General features: G+C 50.7%; 1 protein-coding gene across 3 annotated transcripts in view; it reads right to left on the reverse strand.

Annotated features, from left to right (window-relative positions):
* The window catches only part of LOC118207511 (neurexophilin-4-like), a 22,206-nt gene that overhangs the window by 1,923 nt on the left and 12,783 nt on the right, over positions 1–7,500 (reverse strand). The gene's annotated exons all lie outside the window — the stretch shown is intronic.

Raw genomic sequence — 7,500 nt, forward strand, 5'->3', positions numbered from 1 at the left:
TTTTAAAAACATCGGCAATAAATTCAGGCGACGCACCAAAGGAAAGATGACATTAATTAAAGGGATGGTTCACCCAAATCGCATAAATATCGTAACTTTTATCCATGAGTAGTAGCTTCCACAAACTGGCCCTGTTTCCCCTGCTATGCTGCAGCTAATAGTGTAATTGGACCCTGAAATCCATTATTAGTCGCATTGTAGCAGCAGAAGCAGAACGGCTAGTTTATGCCCATAGACAATTATCACAGAATTATGCAGTTTGGGTGACCTGTCCCTTTATAATTGGACGTGTTTTTGCGCGGAAAAAAAGTAAGGTGAAAAACTCACACAATGCTCATGAGGAGAAAACATTGTGAATCACTATCCCCCCTGTCTTTAAACCCCACATAGGGACAGTGATCAACGCTGCTTTGTTTCCTTTATCAAATCTAGCCCAAGTGAGATCCTTTTTATCACAGCAAAATTCAGAAAGTTCTGATACAAGCTTTTACGTCAAACCACCAGGACTACCGTAATAATCTTTACTGGTCTGCCTCTAAAGCAAAAAACATTATTCAATTTACAAATTATTCAGAATGCTGCAGTCACAACGTTAACTAAAACCAAAAGGTGGGAGCACTTCAGTCCTGTTCTGTCTACATTGGCTCCCCTTGTCTTTAAGAATTGATTTTAAGGTCATGTTACTTGTGTATAAAGCATAAAGTTTAGCGCCTTCTTTCATTTCTGATTATCCATCTTTTTATGTTTTGACTCGAGCCGAAAGGTTCTCCACCGCCGGTTTGCTCAACGTGCCACAGGTTAAAGAGCTCCCTGCTGCTTTTATTCACTAAAACTGTGGAATACTCTTCCAAAAATGTTAAAGAGGCCGGTTTGTTTTTAAAAAAACTGCTTAAATCACAGTTTTGCTCCAGCATATACCTAAAACTTCTGTCTTATTCTTACTGCGTCCACTCCTGGTTTAGGCTTACTTTTTTAATATTGTCTCTATTTCACTAAATTGTCTGGAATTTTATTTATCCGATGCTTCGTATTTGCTTTGTATATACGGCACAACCTTTTATTTTGTTCTACGGTGCTATATTGTGCAATACTTTGAGCTGAATTTCCATGTATGAGAGATGATTTATAAATCCAGTTTATTATTATCATCACTGTTATTCTAACAATGCATCAGAATCCCCATGGCAGTAGATGATTATGGTTGTCCAAACGCACTGTCGGTACTGTACGTTATGAATACATGGCCTGTTTTGTTTGGCCCAGAACTATTTGCCAGCCTTATAGCTTTCCTCTGAGGAGTCTTCCCCGTCCTCTACACACAGCATATATGTGTGTGTGTGGCTCTGTAAGTGCTGCAAATCGATAGGAAAGCGTAATTATTTCCAAACGCTGCTCTACAGCACCCTCGGGGAGGGAGGGCGGGGGGGACGGGGGAGGGGGGGGGGGACGGGGACGGGGGATGTTGAAATGGTTCTGCTGTGAGAAACGTTACAATCACAGCTTTTCAGAAAACATCCTGAACAAATTAATAACAAAACATTTTTATCCTTGGATCATAATTTCTGTAACTCAACAACCCCCCCCCCCCCACACACACACACACTCACACACACTCACACACACCCCCCCCCCCCCCCCCCCCCCCCCCCCCAACACACACACACACACACCACACACCCACACACACACACACACACACACACACCAACCCTTTTTTAAGTTTAGAGCCAGAGGCCTAAGGACTTAGAGATGAGTATACGGATGAGGTGATTCAAGGCGTCAGAAGTCTTATTTATATACGCATAATGCAGAGAGATAAACATTAAAAAAAGGGAGAAAGACAGACAGAAATATTATTACTTTGAAAGCCAATATGGGCGTCCTCAGGAAGCAAAACTTTAATAACCTTAAACTTAATTTAGCGAAAGTTTTCTGTTTACTGTTTCGTTTTCTGGAGCTGAGCGAGCGAAAGGCAGGGCGTATAGCGGGTTTTCCTGAGCAGAACCCCCACTGCTGTCCTGCAGAGATGCTCATGGTTCAGTGGCCGATGGGGTCTGGAGGTCAGAGGTCAAAGGTCAGGTCTCAACTCCTTCACAACAGGGAAGTTGTAGCACAGCGGGTAAGGAACGGAGTGTAGCACTGCGGGTAAGGAACTGGGCTTGTAACCGAAAGGTCGCAGGTTCGATTCCCGGGTAGGACACTGCCGTTGTACCCTTGAGCAAGGTACTTAACCGACATTGCTTCAGTATATATCCAGCTGTATAAATGGAACAATGTAAAATGCTATGTAAAAGTTGGGTAAGTCGCTCTGGATAAGAGCGTCTGCTAAATGCCTGTAATGTAATGTAAGTTCCTTCACATTCAGCATGGCCGAGCTGAGAAGCCGTTCTACATACACACCGAGAACTACATTCAGTGGTAAGTCTTTTTCAGCGTATTTTGTTTAGGTTATGGCAGAAATGTTTTATAGATTTATCCATTGAGTGCTGTATACAGTAAATATATTCATTGACTGTAACTCCATTGTGTGTTAATTACATATTCATAATCATTACATGAGCATAATGACACATACTCATTCGCACACATACACACATGCACTGAACCTCACACACAAACACAATCCCACAAGCACACACACACACACACACACACACACACCCACAAGCACACACACACATACACAAAAGCACACACAAATGGACACACACACACACACACAAGGACACACAACATACACGCAAACACACACACACACACACACACAGATGCACACACAAGCACACACAAATGCACACACACACACGAACACACACACACACACACACCCGCACACACACACAGTTCATTTTTTGACTCTCTAGTGTTGTTTGTGGGAGTGCAGCCGAGTCAAATAACCATTACTGCACATTAAAGTGAAAGAGTGTGTGGAGCAGGTGAAACGGCAGCTTGTATTACGCTGGAGCAAGCAAGACGGGGGAGAGCTCAAAAAGTGGGGAAACCTTTTCAGGCAACCAGGGAGAAAAGGGTGATTCCTCATGGACAAGAGGAGAAAAGAGATTTCACATTGCAAGAGCATTCGAATGAAAGGGGGGGGGGATGAAAGTGATGAAAAGGCAACCCACCATCACAGAGGCATCTGTCATTTTGATTGTACTTTATAGGTACAGGTATTGGGGAGAGGGATTATCCTGCACGTAAATGAGTACAGGTTACACTATCCTGCACGTTAGAGAGTACAGGTTACACTATCCTGCAGGTAAGTGGCTGAGTGTACAGGTTATGCTATCCTGCAGGTAAGTACCTGTGCTGGTTACACTGCAAGTCAGTCAGTACCACATTCTCTCCTATTCCTTATGAACATACAGTAAGTCTGATTCTTGCTTTTAAAATGCAATCATTCAGACTAACAAGCACTGTGCTGGATTGAGGGTGGGAGTTTGAAGGATCAGGTGGTTTTTTTTAAACTGATGGAAGTTTAAGACAGGGGCAGGTGAGGGGGCGGAGGCAGAGGGGGACGGGGGGGACGGGGGGACGGGTTATTTGTGACTGAGTGGCAGTCGGGGGAGGTGAGTGACACCCCTGTGATGGAAGCATATTACAGCAAAGTGTATATTTATAAAGGAGGGGGGTGTCCGCCTGCGCCCCCCCCCCCCAGGAAAAGGAGCAGGGAGGAGAGACGCACGGCTGCTGTCACAAAGACAAACTTTTCCAGGCCTGTCTACACGGCAAACCCTTTCTGGGGTGTGACAGGCACCTCCAAAAATAAGCACTACAGCTCCTAACGACCACCGAGTCTCTCTCTCTGTCTCTCTCTGTTTCTCTCTCCCTCTCCCTCCCTCTCTCTCTCTCTCTCTGACTCTCTCAGTCTGTCTCTTTCTGACTCTCTCAGTCTCTCTCTCTCCCTCTTTCTCTGTCTCTCCCCCTCTCTCTTTCTCTCTCTCTCTCCTGCCCTTGCAGTGCCAGGACTGGAATGCTTCCCGCTTCCTGCTTCCCGCTTTCCGCTTTCCGCGCCGGTGCTCCCAGCTCACAGGCCCGGGACCTGACAGAGCGAATCCTGGGCGTGCACCCCGCGGCTCGGGACAGGAAACTCCCAGGCTAAAGAGCCCCATGCGCCCCGTGCCCCCCTGCACCCCCCTGCGCCCCGCGCCCCTCGGCTCCCAGGCTAAAGACCCCCCTGCGCCCCGTGCCCCCCTGCACCCCCCTGCGCCCCCCGCGCCCCCCTGCACCCCCCTGCGCCCCCCGCGCCCCCCTGCACCCCCCTGCGCCCCCCGCGCCCCTCGTCTCCCAGGCTAAAGACCCCCCTGCGCCCCCTGCACCCCACGCCCCCCTGCGCCCCGTGCCCCCCTGCACCCCCCTGCCCCACCCCGCGCCCCCCCGCGCCCCCCGCGCCCCGCGGCTCCCAGGCTAAAGACCCCGCTCGGTTCAGCGTTCTTCACAGCCACAGCGCGGTGAAATTCAGCAACGTTCCGCTCGCCTATTAGCGACCAAGTGTGAGAGAACAGCAGGGATCCTTCATTCCTGCCGTTTCTCTGACACAAACACGCGCTCTGACACGGTGTTGAGAAGGAGAGAGGGGAGGAAGGCACAGACCGGCCCGCTCACCCCCCGGTGTGTACACTAACCCCCCCCCCCCACCCCATTTAGCCAATTAGCACAGGAAACTGAATCCAGAATTAACAAGAATCCCATTAATGGAATTCATTCTGCACAGAAGAAAGTGATAGAGCCACACCAGGGATCGCCTGTGAGTGTCTAAAAGCAGCCGGTCACACCCACCCCCGTCCCTGTCCCTCCCCCACCCCCGTCCCTGTCCCCACCCCCGTCCCCGTCCCCGTCCCCGTCCCCGTCCCCGTCCCCATCCCCCCCCGTCCCCGTCCCCATCCCCAGCACACATACTGGCATCTCAAGCACATTTCCAGCAGCATTTTTTAAAATAAAGTTTCTGAGATTCAGATGCATGTTCCCCAGCCTCCTGCACATTGGGGTTAGCTCTTCCCCACCTCCCTAATTCTCCTCATCTCCTCTTCTATGTGTGTGTGTGTGTGTGTGTGTGAGAGTGTGTGTGTGAGTGTGCGTATGTGCATGTGTGTGTGTGTGTGTGTGAGTATGCGTGTGTGTGTGTGTGTGTGTGTGTGTGAGTATGCGTGTGTGTACGCGTGCGTGTGTGTGAAAGAATGTGTGCTGTTACACCTGGAGATGCAGTTCCCTTCTGTCCTGTGACTGCAGGCTGAGATGATGTGACCTGCACCTGTGCAGGTACCACACACCCAGTCCTCACAATGCACCTTTATGTCAAATCCCATCCATGATAGAACACTGTGCCGAAATAGCTGCTCCTCCTGCAAGCCGCCATGGCTGGATTACCTTTAGCAGCATGGAGGCTGTTAGCCAAAGGACACAAGCAAGGAGACACGGCGCACCCCATCCCACCCCACCCCGCCCTGCCCCGCCCCACCCCACCCCACCCCACCCCACCCCATCCCATCCCATCCACCTGTACAGTGAAGCGTGACTTTCATCTGGCTCAGGGGTGTACCCTGATACTCTCTGATAGTTCGGTACGCGGGTTCTGCCGTGTGGAACAGATCACCGTCAGGCCTGTGAGAGAGGTGTCTGTTACATCAGCGTGAGGGAGCGCGGGGGGGGGAGTGTGTCGCTCTGCCATGACAGGTTTAGACAGCCCGTCACATCATTACGATTGGTGCAGATGACACTCCGCTCTGTGCTGATTGGTCCAGACGCCCCTCGTTTCGAAGCCCACTGTCGCAGAACCGAATTTCTGTTTCTGAATAAGTCTCAGGGCGGAATGAGAAAAACCAGTTAATGGAGGTCAGTCTGCCCGCTTAACGCCGCTCGAGTGCTGCTGTAGCCTCATAGCGCACAGGCTGCCTCCTCCCCCTCATAGCGCACAGGCTGCCTCCTCCCCCTCATACAGCGCACAGGCTGCCTCCTCCCCCTCACACAGCGCACAGGCTGCCTCCTCCCCCTCATACAGCGCACAGGCTGCCTCCTCCCCCTCACACAGCGCACAGGCTGCCTCCTCCCCCTCACACAGCGCACAGGCTGCCTCCTCCCCCTCATAGCACACAGGCTGCCTCCTCCCCCTCATAGCGCACAGGCTGCCTCCTCCCCCTCATAGCACACAGGCTGCCTCCTCCCCCTCATAGCGCACAGGCTGCCTCCTCCGCCTCATAGCGCACAGGCTGCCTCCTCCCCCTCATAGCGCACAGGCTGCCTCCTCCCCTCATAGCGCACAGGCTGCCTCCTCCCCCTCATAGCGCACAGGCTGCCTCCTCCCCCTCACACAGCGCACAGGCTGCCTCCTCCCCCTCATAGCGCACAGGCTGCCTCCTCCCCCTCACACAGTGAACCTACCCTGGGTAAATAAAGGCTAAATAAAAAATGAGAGGGGAAAGTTAGGAGGATTCCAAGGCCCTGACTGACAGGGGCCCTCAACAAATTTAACAACATAAGCTCAATCACTTTTTATTTGTCAGTTATTGAAATTGACATTAAAATAATTTTGTATCTTTATGGAGTCCATAAATTCTGGCAGGAAGGGTTGTTTTTTATTTTTTTGCTTAATAAAGAATGCTATTCGGTCCACTTCACATGGTTTACAGTTAGCAAGTGAAGTGTTAATGCCAGCTGGAAATTAATACAGGTCTAGTAAACTTCTCATGGGTACAGTGACACTTGGATTATGGGTAGGATTTGAACCTGCAACCTCAAGCCCAGTTCCCTTATAATTCTATATACTCTGCCCTAGCCAGCACTTCACTTTAGGGCAATAAGCCAGGAAGCCCCTGTAAGTGAGCGGGACATAAACATGAATATACATGATACACAACCCTAAGACAATATGGGGGTAACAGCGCACACTCCTGCACACACACATGCACATGCACCCCCACACACACACATGCACACGCTCACACACACACACGCACACGCTCACACACACTCTCACATGCACACATACACACACACATACACACGCACTCACATACTCCCACTCTTACACGAACACACACACACCCACACACACACATGCACACGCTCACACACACTCTCACATGCACACGCTCACACACATGCACATGCACCCCCACACACACACACATGCACACGCTCACACACACTCTCACATGCACACATACACACAAACATGCACATGCACCCCCACACACGTACACACATGCACACGCTCACACACACTCTCACATGCACACATACACACACACATGCACATGCTCACACACACTCTCACATGCACACATACACACACACATGCACATGCTCACACACACTCTCACATGCACACATACACACACACACTCTCACATGCACACATACACACACACATGCACACACACACACACACGCACCCACAGGCACACGGACACACGCACCCACCCACACACACAAATGCGTACATGTACACACAGGCACACTCACACTCACACACACCCACACACACACACGCATGAGCACACA

Source organism: Anguilla anguilla, chromosome 11 (genome assembly GCF_013347855.1).
Source record: "Anguilla anguilla isolate fAngAng1 chromosome 11, fAngAng1.pri, whole genome shotgun sequence".
Classification (NCBI taxonomy): domain Eukaryota; kingdom Metazoa; phylum Chordata; class Actinopteri; order Anguilliformes; family Anguillidae; genus Anguilla; species Anguilla anguilla.